The sequence below is a fragment of the Hyperolius riggenbachi genome, chromosome 6 (assembly GCF_040937935.1).
Source record: "Hyperolius riggenbachi isolate aHypRig1 chromosome 6, aHypRig1.pri, whole genome shotgun sequence".
NCBI lineage: Eukaryota > Metazoa > Chordata > Amphibia > Anura > Hyperoliidae > Hyperolius > Hyperolius riggenbachi.
The window spans coordinates 12,446,589-12,464,435 of NC_090651.1; the positions used below are offsets into that span (position 1 = coordinate 12,446,589).

Here is a 17,847-nt window from a genome sequence, read left to right on the forward strand (position 1 = left end):
ACTGCAAGAAAAGAGGACATACAGTCAACTTAAAAGAGACAAACATTTCTTAATGAATATATATCAAAGAAAATATAGGACACATATAGAGTAGATAATTTACCTGAATAAAAGGTACTAGATTGGAGATTTATCTCATGGGAAGTCATAAATACAGCTGCATTTACCTGAATAAAAGGTACTAGATTGGAGGTTTGTCTTATGGGAACTCATAAATACAGCTGCAGGAGGGCAAAAAATTCAAAAATGATTGTCAGGAAAGGTATTTGAACGCAAGTCTACAAGACACATGCAACCTGCATGGAGCACCTTAGACCCTCTAACCACACCGACAACACACCACTGCTACTACGACTCCGAAAATATCATGAGTCTTTGCCTGCACAGGACACTTCTGCTGAAAAAAAAATCACACCAACTGTGATGCATTGTAGCTGAAATAGCTCAGTTGGGAGAGCGTTAGACTGAAGATCTAAAGGTCCCTGGTTCGATCCCGGGTTTCAGCATGATATCTTATTGTTAGAAAAAACTTAGTAAAATAAAGCCAAATTCAGACTACACCCGGAAGTCGGCAAGATAAACTGATTCTCAATACAGAAACGTCCTGATTGAACCAGACAAAATAGAGACATGGATTTAACACAATACCTCTGGTCACATCAAATATTTCAAGACTGCAAGAAAAGAGGACATACAGTCAACTTAAAAGAGACAAACATTTCTTAATGAATATATATCAAAGAAAATATAGGACACATATAGAGTAGATAATTTACCTGAATAAAAGGTACTAGATTGGAGATTTATCTCATGGGAAGTCATAAATACAGCTGCATTTACCTGAATAAAAGGTACTAGATTGGAGGTTTGTCTTATGGGAACTCATAAATACAGCTGCAGGAGGGCAAAAAATTCAAACTTGATTGTCAGGAAAGGTATTTGAACCCAAGTTTACAGGACACATGCAACCTGCATGGAGCGCCTTAGACCCTCTAACCACACCGACAACACACTACTACTACTAAAACTCAGAAAATATCATGAGTCTTTGCCTGCACAGGACACTTGTGCTGAAAAAAAATCACACAAACTGTGATGCAATGTAGCCGAAATAGCTCAGTTGGGAGAGCGTTAGACTGAAGATCTAAAGGTCCCTGGTTCGATCCCGGGTTTCGGCATGATATCTTATTGTTAGAAAAAACTTAGTAAAATAAAGCCAAATTCAGACTACACCTGGAACTCGGCAAGATAAACTGATTCTCAATACAGAAACGTCCTGATTGAACCAGACAAAATAGAGACATGGATTTTACACAATACCTCTGGTCACATCAAATATTTCAAGACTGCAAGAAAAGAGGACATACAGTCAACTTAAAAGAGACAAACATTTCTTAATGAATATATATCAAAGAAAATATAGGACACATATAGAGTAGATAATTTACCTGAATAAAAGGTACTAGATTGGAGATTTATCTCATGGGAAGTCATAAATACAGCTGCATTTACCTGAATAAAAGGTACTAGATTGGAGGTTTGTCTTATGGGAACTCATAAATACAGCTGCAGGAGGGCAAAAAATTCAAAAATGATTGTCAGGAAAGGTATTTGAACCCAAGTCTACAAGACACATGCAACCTGCATGGAGCACCTTAGACCCTCTAACCACACCGACAACACACCACTGCTACTACGACTCCGAAAATATCATGAGTCTTTGCCTGCACAGGACACTTGTGCTGAAAAAAAAATCACACAAACTGTGATGCAATGTAGCTGAAATAGCTCAGTTGGGAGAGCGTTAGACTGAAGATTTAAAGGTCCCTGGTTCGATCCCGGGTTTTGGCATGATATCTTATTGTTAGAAAAAACTTAGTAAAATAAAGCCAAATTCAGACTACACCCGGAAGTCGGCAAGATAAACTGATTCTCAATACAGAAACGTCCTGATTGAACCAGACAAAATAGAGACATGGATTTAACACAATACCTCTGGTCACATCAAATATTTCAAGACTGCAAGAAAAGAGGACATACAGTCAACTTAAAAGAGACAAACATTTCTTAATGAATATATATCAAAGAAAATATAGGACACATATAGAGTAGATAATTTACCTGAATAAAAGGTACTAGATTGGAGATTTATCTCATGGGAAGTCATAAATACAGCTGCATTTACCTGAATAAAAGGTACTAGATTGGAGGTTTGTCTTATGGGAACTCATAAATACAGCTGCAGGAGGGCAAAAAATTCAAACTTGATTGTCAGGAAAGGTATTTGAACCCAAGTTTACAGGACACATGCAACCTGCATGGAGCGCCTTAGACCCTCTAACCACACCGACAACACACTACTACTACTAAAACTCAGAAAATATCATGAGTCTTTGCCTGCACAGGACACTTGTGCTGAAAAAAAATCACACAAACTGTGATGCAATGTAGCCGAAATAGCTCAGTTGGGAGAGCGTTAGACTGAAGATCTAAAGGTCCCTGGTTCGATCCCGGGTTTCGGCATGATATCTTATTGTTAGAAAAAACTTAGTAAAATAAAGCCAAATTCAGACTACACCTGGAACTCGGCAAGATAAACTGATTCTCAATACAGAAACGTCCTGATTGAACCAGACAAAATAGAGACATGGATTTTACACAATACCTCTGGTCACATCAAATATTTCAAGACTGCAAGAAAAGAGGACATACAGTCAACTTAAAAGAGACAAACATTTCTTAATGAATATATATCAAAGAAAATATAGGACACATATAGAGTAGATAATTTACCTGAATAAAAGGTACTAGATTGGAGATTTATCTCATGGGAAGTCATAAATACAGCTGCATTTACCTGAATAAAAGGTACTAGATTGGAGGTTTGTCTTATGGGAACTCATAAATACAGCTGCAGGAGGGCAAAAAATTCAAAAATGATTGTCAGGAAAGGTATTTGAACCCAAGTCTACAAGACACATGCAACCTGCATGGAGCACCTTAGACCCTCTAACCACACCGACAACACACCACTGCTACTACGACTCCGAAAATATCATGAGTCTTTGCCTGCACAGGACACTTGTGCTGAAAAAAAAATCACACAAACTGTGATGCAATGTAGCTGAAATAGCTCAGTTGGGAGAGCGTTAGACTGAAGATTTAAAGGTCCCTGGTTCGATCCCGGGTTTTGGCATGATATCTTATTGTTAGAAAAAACTTAGTAAAATAAAGCCAAATTCAGACTACACCCGGAACTCGGCAAGATAAACTGATTCTCAATACAGAAACGTCCTGATTGAACCAGACAAAATAGAGACATGGATTTAACACAATACCTCTGGTCACATCAAATATTTCAAGACTGCAAGAAAAGAGGACATACAGTCAACTTAAAAGAGACAAACATTTCTTAATGAATATATATCAAAGAAAATATAGGACACATATAGAGTAGATAATTTACCTGAATAAAAGGTACTAGATTGGAGATTTATCTCATGGGAAGTCATAAATACAGCTGCATTTACCTGAATAAAAGGTACTAGATTGGAGGTTTGTCTTATGGGAACTCATAAATACAGCTGCAGGAGGGCAAAAAATTCAAAAATGATTGTCAGGAAAGGTATTTGAACGCAAGTCTACAAGACACATGCAACCTGCATGGAGCACCTTAGACCCTCTAACCACACCGACAACACACCACTGCTACTACGACTCCGAAAATATCATGAGTCTTTGCCTGCACAGGACACTTCTGCTGAAAAAAAAATCACACCAACTGTGATGCATTGTAGCTGAAATAGCTCAGTTGGGAGAGCGTTAGACTGAAGATCTAAAGGTCCCTGGTTCGATCCCGGGTTTCAGCATGATATCTTATTGTTAGAAAAAACTTAGTAAAATAAAGCCAAATTCAGACTACACCCGGAAGTCGGCAAGATAAACTGATTCTCAATACAGAAACGTCCTGATTGAACCAGACAAAATAGAGACATGGATTTAACACAATACCTCTGGTCACATCAAATATTTCAAGACTGCAAGAAAAGAGGACATACAGTCAACTTAAAAGAGACAAAAATTTCTTAATGAATATATATCAAAGAAAATATAGGACACATATAGAGTAGATAATTTACCTGAATAAAAGGTACTAGATTGGAGATTTATCTCATGGGAAGTCATAAATACAGCTGCATTTACCTGAATAAAAGGTACTAGATTGGAGGTTTGTCTTATGGGAACTCATAAATACAGCTGCAGGAGGGCAAAAAATTCAAAAATGTTTGTCAGGAAAGGTATTTGAACCCAAGTCTACAGGACACATGCAACCTGCATGGAGCGCCTTAGACCCTCTAACCACACCGACAACACACCACTGCTATTACGACTCAGAAAATATCATGAGTCTTTGCCTGCACAGGACACTTGTGCTGAAAAAAAAATCACACAAACTGTGATGCAATGTAGCCGAAATAGCTCAGTTGGGAGAGCGTTAGACTGAAGATCTAAAGGTCCCTGGTTCGATCCCGGGTTTCAGCATGATATCTTATTGTTAGAAAAAACTTAGTAAAATAAAGCCAAAGTCAGACTACACCTGGAACTCGGCAAGATAAACTGATTCTCAATACAGAAACGTCCTGATTGAACCAGACAAAATAGAGACATGGATTTAACACAATACCTCTGGTCACATCAAATATTTCAAGACTGCAAGAAAAGAGGACATACAGTCAACTTAAAAGAGACAAACATTTCTTAATGAATATATATCAAAGAAAATATAGGACACATATAGAGTAGATAATTTACCTGAATAAAAGGTACTAGATTGGAGATTTATCTCATGGGAAGTGCAAATACAGCTGCAATTACCTGAATAAAAGGTACTAGATTGGAGGTTTGTCTTATGGGAACTCATAAATACAGCTGCAGGAGGGCAAAAAATTCAAAAATGTTTGTCAGGAAAGGTATTTGAACCCAAGTCTACAGGACACATGCAACCTGCATGGAGCGCCTTAGACCCTCTAACCACACCGACAACACACCACTGCTACTACGACTCAGAAAATATCATGAGTCTTTGCCTGCACAGGACACTTGTGCTGAAAAAAAAATCACACAAACTGTGATGCAATGTAGCCGAAATAGCTCAGTTGGGAGAGCGTTAGACTGAAGATCTAAAGGTCCCTGGTTCGATCCCGGGTTTCGGCATGATATCTTATTGTTAGAAAAAACTTAGTAAAATAAAGCCAAATTCAGACTACACCTGGAACTCGGCAAGATAAACTGATTCTCAATACAGAAACGTCCTGATTGAACCAGACAAAATAGAGACATGGATTTAACACAATACCTCTGGTCACATCAAATATTTCAAGACTGCAAGAAAAGAGGACATACAGTCAACTTAAAAGAGACAAACATTTCTTAATGAATATATATCAAAGCAGGGGCGTAGGGCCTGTGGTCGCAACGGTCGCCTCGGCGACCGGGCCCGGCTCCTGAAGAGGCGGGGGAGGGGCCCGGGGGGCCCATGTCCGTTTGGACTCGGAGATGGGATCCCTGCGTGCGTTATTGGGAGGGGGGAGCTGCAGCCGTGGGGAGGGCAGTCCGACCTCTTCCCGGGCCCCCCCCTCCCCCTCAGATCAGATGCAGAGTGCGCAGCGCACGGAAGCGCTGTAGGCAGAACTCACCTGCCTGCGTTCCAAGCGCCGCTGGTCTCCTCCCGCTCTGCATAGATCTGCTGTTACACACTGCTTCCGGCTAAACAGGAAGCAGTGTGTAACAACATCTATACAGAGCGGGAGGAGACCAGCGGCGCAGGGACGGAGGTGAGTTCCGCCTACAGCGCTTCCGTGCCTATCCAGGGGGGCAGCTACCTACTCTAACCTATCCTGGGGGGCCAGCTACCTACCTAACCTATCCTGGGGGGCCAGCTACCTACCTAACCTATCCTGGGGGGCCAGCTACCTACCTAACCTATCCTGGGGGGCCAGCTACCTACCTAACCTATCCTGGGGGGCCAGCTACCTACCTAACCTATCCTGGGGGGCCAGCTACCTACCTAACCTATCCTGGGGGGCCAGCTACCTACCTAACCTATCCTGGGGGGCCAGCTACCTACCTAACCTATCCTGGGGGGCCAGCTACCTACCTAACCTATCCTGGGGGGCCAGCTACCTACCTAACCTATCCTGGGGGGCCAGCTACCTACCTAACCTATCCTGGGGGGCCAGCTACCTACCTAACCTATCCTGGGGGGCCAGCTACCTACCTAACCTATCCTGGGGGCCAGCTACCTACCTAACCTATCCTGGGGGGCAGCTACCTACTCTAACCTATCCGGGGGGGCAGCTACCTACTCTAACCTATCCTGGGGGGCCAGCTACCTACCTAACCTATCCTGGGGGGCCAGCTACCTACCTAACCTATCCTGGGGGGCCAGCTACCTACCTAACCTATCCTGGGGGGCCAGCTACCTACCTAACCTATCCTGGGGGGCCAGCTACCTACCTAACCTATCCTGGGGGGACAGCTACCTACCTAACCTATCCTGGGGGGCCAGCTACCTACCTAACCTATCCTGGGGGGCCAGCTACCTACCTAACCTATCCTGGGGGGCCAGCTACCTACCTAACCTATCCTGGGGGGCCAGCTACCTACCTAACCTATCCTGGGGGGCCAGCTACCTACCTAACCTATCCTGGGGGGCCAGCTACCTACCTAACCTATCCTGGGGGGCCAGCTACCTACCTAGCCTATCCTGGGGGGCAGCTACCTACTCTAACCTATCCGGGGGGGCAGCTACCTACTCTAACCTATCCTGGGGGCCAGCTACCTACCTAACCTATCCTGGGGGGCCAGCTACCTACCTAACCTATCCTGGGGGGCCAGCTACCTACCTAACCTATCCTGGGGGGCCAGCTACCTACCTAACCCATCCTGGGGGGCCAGCTACCTACCTAATCTATCCTGGGGGGCAGCTACCTACCTAAGCTATCCTGGGGGGGCAGCTACCTAACCTATCCTGGGGGCAGCTACCTAACCTATCCTGGGGGGGCAGCTACCTACTTAACCTACCCTGGGGGGCCAGCTACCTACCTAACCTATCCTGGGGGGCCAGCTACCTACCTAACCTATCCTGGGGGGCCAGCTACCTACCTAACCTATCCTGGGGGAAAGCTACCTAATCTATCCTGGGGGGCAGCTACCTAACCTATCCTGGGGGGCACCTACCTCATCTAACCTATACTGGGGGGCAGCTACCTAATCTAACCTATACTGGGGGGCACCTACCTATCTAACCTGGGGGCACTTAATTGTCTAACCTGTATTCGGGGCACCTAGCTAGCCTATACAGGTGGCAACTATACTGGCTACCTATATTGGAGGCACCTACCTAACTAACCTATACTGGGGGCACCTACCTATCTAACCTATGCTGGGGGCAACTATTCTGGCTACCTATATTAGAGGCACCCACCTAGCTAACCTGTACTGGCGGCGCCTGCCTATCTAACCTATACTGGGGGCAACTATACTGGCTACCTATGCTGGAGGCACCTACCTGGCTAACCTATACCGGGGGCAACTATACTGGCGTACCTATGCCTGGCTACCTATACTGGGGGGACCTATAGCTGGCTATAGGGATTCGGATATGTGTGTGCGTCGGGTGTTGCCGGGGGAGGGGGGCTGTTGTTGCCGTGGGGGGGGGGGGGCCACATCCAGATTCCGCATCGGGGCCCAGAGGTTTGTAGCTACGCCACTGTATCAAAGAAAATATAGGACACATATAGAGTAGATAATTTACCTGAATAAAAGGTACTAGATTGGAGATTTATCTCATGGGAAGTCATAAATACAGCTGCATTTACCTGAATAAAAGGTACTAGATTGGAGGTTTGTCTTATGGGAACTCATAAATACAGCTGCAGGAGGGCAAAACATTCAAAAATGATTGTCAGGAAAGGTATTTGAACCCAAGTCTACAGGACACATGCGACCTGCATGGAGCACCTTAGACCCTCTAACCACACCGACAACACACCACTGCTACTACGACTCAGAAAATATCATGAGTCTTTGCCTGCACAGGACACTTGTGCTGAAAAAAAAATCACACAAACTATGATGCAATGTAGCTGAAATAGCTCAGTTGGGAGAGCGTTAGACTGAAGATCTAAAGGTCCCTGGTTCGATTATGGGTTTTGGCATGATATCTTATTGTTAGAAAAAACTTAGTAAAATAAAGCCAAAGTCAGACTACACCCGGAAGTCGGCAAGATAAACTGATTCTCAATACAGAAACGTCCTGATTGAACCAGACAAAATAGAGACATGGATTTAACACAATACCTCTGGTCACATCAAATATTTCAAGACTGCAAGAAAAGAGGACATACAGTAAACTTAAAAGAGACAAACATTTCTTAATGAATATATATCAAAGAAAATATAGGACACATATAGAGTAGATAATTTACCTGAATAAAAGGTACAAGATTGGAGATTTATCTCATGGGAAGTCATAAATACAGCTGCATTTACCTGAATAAAAGGTACTAGATTGGAGGTTTGTCTTATGGGAACTCATGAATACAGCTGCAGGAGGGCAAAAAATTCAAAAATGATTGTCAGGAAAGGTATTTGAACCCAAGTCTACAGGACACATGCAACCTGCATGGAGCGCCTTAGACCCTCTAACCACACCGACAACACACCACTGCTACTACGACTCAGAAAATATCATGAGTCTTTGCCTGCACAGGACACTTGTGCTGAAAAAAAAATCACACAAACTATGATGCAATGTAGCCGAAATAGCTCAGTTGGGAGAGCGTTAGACTGAAGATCTAAAGGTCCCTGGTTCGATCCCGGGTTTCAGCATGATATCTTATTGTTAGAAAAAACTTAGTAAAATAAAGCCAAAGTCAGACTACACCCGGAAGTCGGCAAGATAAACTGATTCTCAATACAGAAACGTCCTGATTGAACCAGACAAAATAGAGACATGGATTTAACACAATACCTCTGGTCACATCAAATATTTCAAGACTGCAAGAAAAGAGGACATACAGTCAACTTAAAAGAGACAAACATTTCTTAATGAATATATATCAAAGAAAATATAGGACACATATAGAGTAGATAATTTACCTGAATAAAAGGTACTAGATTGGAGATTTATCTCATGGGAAGTCATAAATACAGCTGCATTTACCTGAATAAAAGGTACTAGATTGGAGGTTTGTCTTATGGGAACTCATAAATACAGCTGCAGGAGGGCAAAAAATTCAAAAATGATTGTCAGGAAAGGTATTTGAACCCAAGTCTACAGGACACATGCAACCTGCATGGAGCGCCTTAGACCCTCTAACCACACCGACAACACACCACTGCTACTACGACTCAGAAAATATCATGAGTCTTTGCCTGCACAGGACACTTCTGCTGAAAAAAATCACACAAACTGTGATGCAAAGTAGCCGAAATAGCTCAGTTGGGAGAGCGTTAGACTGAAGATCTAAAGGTCCCTGGTTCGATCCTGGGTTTTGGCATGATATCTTATTGTTAGAAAAAACTTAGTAAAATAAAGCCAAATTCAGACTACACCCGGAACTCGGCAAGATAAACTGATTCTCAATACAGAAACGTCCTGATTGAACCAGACAAAATAGAGACATGGATTTTACACAATACCTCTGGTCACATCAAATATTTCAAGACTGCAAGAAAAGAGGACATACAGTCAACTTAAAAGAGACAAACATTTCTTAATGAATATATATCAAAGAAAATATAGGACACATATAGAGTAGATAATTTACCTGAATAAAAGGTACTAGATTGGAGATTTATCTCATGGGAAGTCATAAATACAGCTGCATTTACCTGAATAAAAGGTACTAGATTGGAGGTTTGTCTTATGGGAACTCATAAATACAGCTGCAGGAGGGCAAAAAATTCAAACATGATTGTCAGGAAAGGCATTTGAACCCAAGTCTACAGGACACATGCAACCTGCATGGAGCGCCTTAGACCCTCTAACCACACCGACAACACACCACTGCTACTACGACTCAGAAAATATCATGAGTCTTTGCCTGCACAGGACACTTCTGCTGAAAAAAATCACACAAACTGTGATGCAAAGTAGCCGAAATAGCTCAGTTGGGAGAGCGTTAGACTGAAGATCTAAAGGTCCCTGGTTCGATCCCGGGTTTTGGCATGATATCTTATTGTTAGAAAAAACGTAGTAAAATAAAGCCAAATTCAGACTACACCTGGAACTCGGCAAGATAAACTGATTCTCAATACAGAAACGTCCTGATTGAACCAGACAAAATAGCGGAAAATTGTATACTTACCTGACGGTAATTTTCCTTTCCTGATGCATCCATGGCAGCACATTGGGTAGTGGCTCCGCCCCCACTACCTCATAGGACCAGTAAATATTTAAATGAGTTTGAGAGGAGGCGCCCGCTGTTTTTGTAACTATTAACTCACCGAATAGATGGGTGGGATCCATGTGCTGCCATGGATGCATCAGGAAAGGAAAATTACCGTCAGGTAAGTATACAATTTTCCGCTTTCCTTATGCCTCCATGGCAGCACATTGGGATCTAACTATTAAAAATGAAAGGGCGGGAGACATAAATAATGCTTGAAACACACAGAAAATTTATTCATAATGTAATAGCTCATAATGTAGCCATTGAAGAGGAGATCACGGCTCTCCCGAATTCTACAGTTGTAGTGGAAGAGACATCAACTTTATAATGAGATATAAAGGTATTAATAGTGGACCAATTTGCCGCCTGGCAAATTTTTGACACCGATACGTCCGAATAGGCTGCCCACGAAGAAGAGACACTTCTGGTTGAGTGCGCCCTGACAACCTGAGGAGGCAGCATGTTGATAGCCCTGTAGGAAGCTTGAATCGTCTTCACTAGCCAGGAGGCTATTGTTCTGGATGAAGCAGCTTGACCTTTCCTATATTCTGCTGGTACAACGAATAGATGATCTGATTTCCGGAATGGTTCCGTTGCGGTTAGGTATGCTGTAAGTACTCTGGCAACGTCCAGAGTGTGAATAGCTGAGTTTCCGTCTTCCTTAAACACTGGAAGAGATAATTCTTGATTTAGATGATAAGACTTTGCCACCTTAGGCAGGAAATGTTCCACTGGTCTCAGTTGCACCCGGTCATGGTAGAAGACCAGATATGGTTCTCTGCAACTTAAAGCACCCAGTTCAGAGACTCTGCGAGCTGAAGTAATGGCTACTAAGAAGCAAGTCTTTAAAGTCAAATTCCACAATGAACAGGAGTCTAATGGTTCGAACGGGTTCAATGTGAGGTAGTTCAATACCAGAGGTAAGTCCCATTGGGGATACACCGACTTCCTTGGAGGTTTAATCTTTATCACTGCCAGCATGAATTGTTTGACCAACGGATGCAAGGCCCAACGATAGTCTGTTAAGGCTGACAATGCCGATATCTGCACCTTGATGGCATTATAGCTGAGCCCTTTTTCAACCGCAGTTTGGAGAAACGCTAGAATCTGCTGTGGCTCCGGGTGTAATGGATCAAAGGAGGCGTCTGTAGCAAATGATGTAAATTTGTTCCAGATGTTATGGTAGGACCTATTAGTAGAAGGTCTCCTTGCTTGAAGTAGTGTATTAATTACTTGAGGGGTACACCCTAGATTCTCTAATTTCCGCCTTTCAACCTCCACACCATTAATTTCAGTCTGGCCGGATCGGGGTGCAGAATCGGGCCTTGAGATAGCAGATTCTTCTTCCATGGTATACGTATAGGTTCGAGGGTTGACATCTGCCGCAAGAGCGGGTACCACGGTCGGCGAGGCCATTCTGGAATGACTGCTAACAGAATTACATCCTCCTGTTGAAGTTTCTTGAGGAGTTTGTAGATCATGGGCACAGGCGGGAAGACATATCCCACCCGGAAGTTCCACTGTACAGTCATCGCATCCACCGCCTCCGCTTTCGAAAAGGGGTACCTCGCAAAGAATCTCTTGCACTTCGCATTCCTGCTGGATGCCATCAAGTCCACTTCTGGAGTCTCCCATAGGGAGCATATCCACGAAAAAGTCCTGTGGTCCAGGGACCATTCGTTGTTGTCCAACGATGTTCTGCTCAAATAATCTGCTCTCAAATTTTGTATCCCTGGGATATAGACTGCCTTCAGTGATGTCAGATTCTCCTCTGCCACTTGAAAAATTTGGTTCGCAATGTCCATTAGAGCTGTACTGCGTGTTCCGCCCTGTCTCTGTATGTATGACACTGCTGTAGTGTTGTCTATACGTATCAGACAGTTTCTGTGAGCAATGTGGCTGATGAAGCTCTGTAGGGCCAGTAGTACTGCCAAGAGTTCCAGGTGATTCGAGGATCGTGTCCTCAATTCTCTGTTCCATGTCCCCTGGGTTGTTAGTTCTCCGCAAGTCGCGCCCCAACCCCTCTTGCTGGCATCGGTGGTGATTATCACTGAGGGGTCCGGAGAGATTTGTACCTGGCCATGTAGGTTCACATCCGATGTCCACCAGAAGAGGCCCCCCTTCATCTTGTTGGACACTACAATGCGTTGCTCTAGATTTTCTCTGTCCCATTGCTGAAGGAACCCCTCTTGGAATGCACGTATGTGCCAGTGGGCCCATGGCAGCATAGGAATGGTCGCCGAGAGCGTGCCCAGTAGTCTGAGGCAATTCCTTGCTGAGCATTGTGAGGTTTTCATCATGGCTCGAACTTTTTCTCGAATTGTCGGAATTTTCTCCTCCGGAATCGATATAGAGTTTATTTTGGTTTGAAACCTTGCACCTAGAAAGACTAAGTCTTGTGTTGGGACTAACTGGCTCTTCTCTCGGCTTATCAGCCAACCGAATTTCGTCAAAGTTTGCAGCAGGATCTGTCTGTGTTGTAGAATGGTTTCTCGATTGTCTGACAGAAGAAGAACGTCGTCCAGATAGTGATAGACGCGTAGTCCTGCAGTTCTTAGCATGGCTATTAGTGACACGAGAATTTTGGTGAAGGTTCTTGGCGCGGTGGATATGCCGAAGGGAAGGCACCGGAACTGGAAGTGCTGGTCGCCTACTACAAACCTTAGATACTTCCGTAACTCCAACTTTATTGGAATGTGGAGGTAGGCGTCCTGAAGGTCCACTGACAGCATCCAGTCTTCCTTCGAGACAGCTTGTATGATGGATTGGAGAGATTCCATTTTGAAAGTAGTTATTTCGATGAATCGATTTAGTTTCTTTAAGTCCAACACAGGACGCCACTTTCCCGTTTTCTTTTGAACAAGAAACAGGGGGGAGTAAAACCCCTCTCCTATCTGCTCTGAAGGTACCTGTGATATGGCCTGTTTTTCTATTAATTCCTCCAGATAGGAGTATAAGATGCGTCTCTTGCTGTTGTTTGTTGGTATTCGGGTTGCGATAAAGGAGTTCGGAGGTGTCCTTTTGAATGTCCAAGAGTGGCCGATTGCTATGGTTTTGTTCACCCAGTGTGAATCTATCTCTGATGCCCATACTGCGCTGAATGATTGAAGTCGAGCTCCCACCGGCACCTCTTGGACAGATGGATTGTCAAAAAGACTTTTTCTGTGAAGACCCAGGAGCGGCTGCCTTTTGTTTGTTAATTGCATGTAATGTGCTTTGGGTACTTTTCCAGTTCCTCTTGAAGTTTCTGCCCGGACGATATGATCTGGCGCTCCTGTACCTATTTTGTTGCTGTGGAGTAGAGAAGTTCTGCTTCGCTGGTCGCTTATCTTGAGGTAATAAGCCTGACTTCCCGCCGGTTACTTTCGAAATTGCTGCATCCATTTTTTCTCCAAAAAGTGATTTACCGTCGAACGGTATTTTGCACCAGGCTAGACGTGAATTTGGGTCTGCTGACCAGGACTTCAGCCATAATGATCTCTTCGCTGTTACTGAGTACAGCATGGAACGTGAAGCACATCTGACCACATCAAACGCCGCCTCCCCAATGAAATCCGCTGAAAGTTTCAAATCTTCTAGTGCAGATATGATAGTGTTCTGATCCACTCCTGTCTTGACCGCTGTTTCTATATTGTCTGTCCATGCTCTTACGGCTTTGCCTACTGCTGCGAGTGCTACAGCCGGCTTACATGCCCCTCCAGCCGCTAAATAGGATTTTTTAAGATCCAGATCCGCCTTACGTAAAAGTGCGTCTCTAAAGGAAATGCAGTCGTCTAATGGAAGGGTAACATGCTTTGCCAATCTAATTACTGAGGCGTCTGTCACTGGCGCATTATCCAAGGCTTTTGAATCTTGTGAAGGCAATGGGTATAGCTTAGCCAATCTGTTGTTTAATGGTGGTTTCTTCTCCATCTTTTGCCATTCCTCCTTCATTACGTCTTCTATTTCCGCCATAAAGGGGAAAGTTTCTTTTGTCTTATTCAGATGAGCGTAATATCTTTTCTTTTCTTTACGTTTCGAGGTAGATTGTTCTGCCTCCTCATCCGATTCCCATTCAATGGCTTCCCTTACGGATTTTATGAAGGGTGGGACTAAGGCGAAATCGAACCCACACTGTAGCGAATCTTCCATCATAGCTTCAGAAGAAGTCGAGGCCTGTGGCTGCTGACTATCGGTCGGCGTTGAGGGCAGATTAGCAATATAAGATTGCATCGATTCCTGCACCGCTTTCTTAATTAGCTCAGAGACGTCCAGAGAGGACTGTTGCGGCTCTCCAGCCATTTGGTTAAAGCAGGATGCGCAAACTAGTTTTCCTGGTAACACTATATCACCGCATGCCCAGCAGTCCTTGGCTCTGTGTGTATGGCCTTCAGGTACATAGTACCTCCTGGGTGACCTTTCGCGTCTATGCGATGAATAGTAGCGATCGTAATCGTCATCACGATGTCTTCGATGGGAACGTGATCTGCTTCTTGTTTGCCGTCTGTCAGATCTTGAGTAGCGTGGTGGCGAGGACTTTCTTGTCGCCTTCCTTCCTTCCAGCTGGGATCGGTGATGTTCTTGCGGGCTGTAGAAATAATAGTCATATTATGACTATTTGTTTCTAATAGCAAAACCCCCCAATTTTAGCACAAAATACTTACCATTAATGGCACCTACCTATCAACATTTTGCTGGTCTGTGATTGGCGCAGCAGCAGCATCCGCAGAATCAGTACGCAGAATAGGGCTGAAAGCAATGAACTGGAGATTAGCATAGATAAATGAAGCAAAAGAAGCAAACAGCAAAATACCAGGATCTGCCTACTCACCACTCCATAGGAGGCAGATCAGATTCCAGATCCAAAGAAGGAGAGTGCTGAGAATCAGCAGAAGAGGCAGGAACATCAGAGCCAGAATAGTCCGACATGTTTGCCGCAGGCTCTGCTGCCATGTCAGGTTTAAATAAGCTTTTCCCCGCGCTCAGGGCTGCCTGCACCGCCCCCTCCCCAGCTGAGAGGCTTCTGGCCAATCGTATTGCCTCCTGGAGAGGGGCAGCTGAGGAGCGATCAGCTGTTCCCTTGGCTCCGCCCCCCCCCCCCCCCCCCGTCGTCACCCTGCGGCTCGGCGAATGGGAGCTTTGCTCCCTTCTGCCTACTCGCACAGCGTGCGACCGGAAGCGCGCATTCGGCCCCACTGATGATGACATGCGCTCCACCTCCTCTCCGAGTGGAGCGCACGCCAGCCCGACACGAGGAGGCAGCGGAGAGAACTGAGAGGGACAGCCGACAGGGGAGATAGAGAGAAGGAGACAGAGAAAGAGAAATGGATACTGCTGCCGGCACACAGAGACTCATTTAGAGTCCATCCACATAAGGTAACTGTTCTTCCATCCATACTGCAGGTCCACTGTTAGTGAACATTAGGAAAAATACCTTTACCCCCAAGACCAGCAGAACGGGGTGCCCCACAAGAACCTAATTTATAGGCCATAAAGGGGACCTTCACACAAGGGGTTTTGTGTGGTGACTGTATGACACAGTCCGGTAGGTGCCCAAAAAGAGAAAAAAATTTCTGAGCTGAGCCCAGAGTTGTATCCTATGAGGTGAGGACGAAAAACAAAGACAGCGGGCGCATCCTCTCAAACTCATTTAAATATTTACTGGTCCTATGAGGTAGTGGGGGCGGAGCCACTACCCAATGTGCTGCCATGGAGGCATAAGGAAAGAGACATGGATTTAACACAATACCTCTGGTCACATCAAATATTTCAAGACTGCAAGAAAAGAGGACATACAGTCAACTTAAAGAGACAAAACATTTCTTAATGAATATATATCAAAGAAAATATAGGACACATATAGAGTAGATAATTTACCTGAATAAAAGGTACTAGATTGGAGATTTATCTCATGGGAAGTGCAAATACAGCTGCAATTACCTGAATAAAAGGTATTAGATTGGAGGTTTGTCTTATGGGAACTCATAAATACAGCTGCAGGAGGGCAAAAAATTCAAAAATGATTGTCAGGAAAGGTATTTGAACCCAAGTCTACAAGACACATGCAACCTGCATGGAGCGCCTTAGACCCTCTAACCACACCGACAACACACCACTGCTACTACGACTCCGAAAATATCATGAGTCTTTGCCTGCACAGGACACTTGTGCTGAAAAAAAAATCACACAAACTATGATGCAATGTAGCTGAAATAGCTCAGTTGGGAGAGCGTTAGACTGAAGATCTAAAGGTCCCTGGTTTGATCCCGGGTTTCGGCATGATATCTTATTGTTAGAAAAAACTTAGTAAAATAAAGCCAAATTCAGACTACACCCGGAACTCGCCAAGATAAACTGATTCTCAATACAGAAACGTCCTGATTGAACCAGACAAAATAGAGACATGGATTTAACACAATACCTCTGGTCACATCAAATATTTCAAGACTGCAAGAAAAGAGGACATACAGTCAACTTAAAAGAGACAAACATTTCTTAATGAATATATATCAAAGAAAATATAGGACACATATAGAGTAGATAATTTACCTGAATAAAAGGTACTAGATTGGAGATTTATCTCATGGGAAGTCATAAATACAGCTGCATTTACCTGAATAAAAGGTACTAGATTGGAGGTTTGTCTTATGGGAACTCATAAATACAGCTGCAGGAGGGCAAAAAATTCAAAAATGATTGTCAGGAAAGGTATTTGAACCCAAGTCTACAGGACACATGCAACCTGCATGGAGCGCCTTAGACCCTCTAACCACACCGACAACACACCACTGCTACTACGACTCCGAAAATATCATGAGTCTTTGCCTGCACAGGACACTTCTGCTGAAAAAAAAATCACACCAACTGTGATGCAATGTAGCCGAAATAGCTCAGTTGGGAGAGCGTTAGACTGAAGATCTAAAGGTCCCTGGTTCGATCCCGGGTTTCGGCATGATATCTTATTGTTAGAAAAAACTTAGTAAAATAAAGCCAAATTCAGACTACACCCGGAACTCGGCAAGATAAACTGATTCTCAATACAGAAACGTCCTGATTGAACCAGACAAAATAGAGACATGGATTTTACACAATACCTCTGGTCACATCAAATATTTCAAGACTGCAAGAAAAGAGGACATACAGTCAACTTAAAAGAGACAAACATTTCTTAATGAATATATATCAAAGAAAATATAGGACACATATAGAGTAGATAATTGTGATACAAGTCTGAAGAGTCTGTGTGAATGACTGGCTGTTAGGTAAGAAACACATTAGCAAGCTAGTCTGTAGGCAGATAGGACATATTTTGATCTTTTAGTAGTGATGCACCATTCTCCATAAGAAAACCATTGACAGAAGAACAAAAGGTTACTGCAAGTTATAAAAACATACGGCTGTGCGCTGTGTT

At 43.9% G+C, this 17,847-nt stretch overlaps 14 non-coding genes across 14 annotated transcripts; all 14 read left to right on the forward strand.

Moving 5' to 3' along the window:
* The first annotated feature begins 433 nt into the window (after positions 1 to 433).
* On the forward strand, positions 434 to 506 carry TRNAF-GAA (transfer RNA phenylalanine (anticodon GAA)). The gene has a single exon. It is a non-coding gene; the product is annotated as a tRNA-Phe (tRNA).
* A 599-nt stretch (positions 507 to 1,105) lies between these two features.
* On the forward strand, positions 1,106 to 1,178 carry TRNAF-GAA (transfer RNA phenylalanine (anticodon GAA)). Its single transcript has one exon. It is a non-coding gene; the product is annotated as a tRNA-Phe (tRNA).
* Positions 1,179 to 1,778: 600 nt separating this feature from the next.
* On the forward strand, positions 1,779 to 1,851 carry TRNAF-GAA (transfer RNA phenylalanine (anticodon GAA)). The gene has a single exon. It is a non-coding gene; the product is annotated as a tRNA-Phe (tRNA).
* A 599-nt stretch (positions 1,852 to 2,450) lies between these two features.
* Positions 2,451 to 2,523, forward strand: TRNAF-GAA (transfer RNA phenylalanine (anticodon GAA)). The gene has a single exon. It is a non-coding gene; the product is annotated as a tRNA-Phe (tRNA).
* Positions 2,524 to 3,123: 600 nt separating this feature from the next.
* Positions 3,124 to 3,196, forward strand: TRNAF-GAA (transfer RNA phenylalanine (anticodon GAA)). Its single transcript has one exon. It is a non-coding gene; the product is annotated as a tRNA-Phe (tRNA).
* A 600-nt stretch (positions 3,197 to 3,796) lies between these two features.
* On the forward strand, positions 3,797 to 3,869 carry TRNAF-GAA (transfer RNA phenylalanine (anticodon GAA)). Its single transcript has one exon. It is a non-coding gene; the product is annotated as a tRNA-Phe (tRNA).
* A 600-nt stretch (positions 3,870 to 4,469) lies between these two features.
* On the forward strand, positions 4,470 to 4,542 carry TRNAF-GAA (transfer RNA phenylalanine (anticodon GAA)). The gene has a single exon. It is a non-coding gene; the product is annotated as a tRNA-Phe (tRNA).
* Positions 4,543 to 5,141: 599 nt separating this feature from the next.
* On the forward strand, positions 5,142 to 5,214 carry TRNAF-GAA (transfer RNA phenylalanine (anticodon GAA)). Its single transcript has one exon. It is a non-coding gene; the product is annotated as a tRNA-Phe (tRNA).
* Positions 5,215 to 8,146: 2,932 nt separating this feature from the next.
* TRNAF-GAA (transfer RNA phenylalanine (anticodon GAA)) lies at positions 8,147 to 8,219 on the forward strand. Its single transcript has one exon. It is a non-coding gene; the product is annotated as a tRNA-Phe (tRNA).
* Positions 8,220 to 8,819: 600 nt separating this feature from the next.
* TRNAF-GAA (transfer RNA phenylalanine (anticodon GAA)) lies at positions 8,820 to 8,892 on the forward strand. The gene has a single exon. It is a non-coding gene; the product is annotated as a tRNA-Phe (tRNA).
* A 598-nt stretch (positions 8,893 to 9,490) lies between these two features.
* TRNAF-GAA (transfer RNA phenylalanine (anticodon GAA)) lies at positions 9,491 to 9,563 on the forward strand. The gene has a single exon. It is a non-coding gene; the product is annotated as a tRNA-Phe (tRNA).
* A 598-nt stretch (positions 9,564 to 10,161) lies between these two features.
* On the forward strand, positions 10,162 to 10,234 carry TRNAF-GAA (transfer RNA phenylalanine (anticodon GAA)). The gene has a single exon. It is a non-coding gene; the product is annotated as a tRNA-Phe (tRNA).
* Positions 10,235 to 16,642: 6,408 nt separating this feature from the next.
* TRNAF-GAA (transfer RNA phenylalanine (anticodon GAA)) lies at positions 16,643 to 16,715 on the forward strand. Its single transcript has one exon. It is a non-coding gene; the product is annotated as a tRNA-Phe (tRNA).
* A 600-nt stretch (positions 16,716 to 17,315) lies between these two features.
* Positions 17,316 to 17,388, forward strand: TRNAF-GAA (transfer RNA phenylalanine (anticodon GAA)). Its single transcript has one exon. It is a non-coding gene; the product is annotated as a tRNA-Phe (tRNA).
* The last annotated feature ends 459 nt before the right edge of the window (positions 17,389 to 17,847 follow it).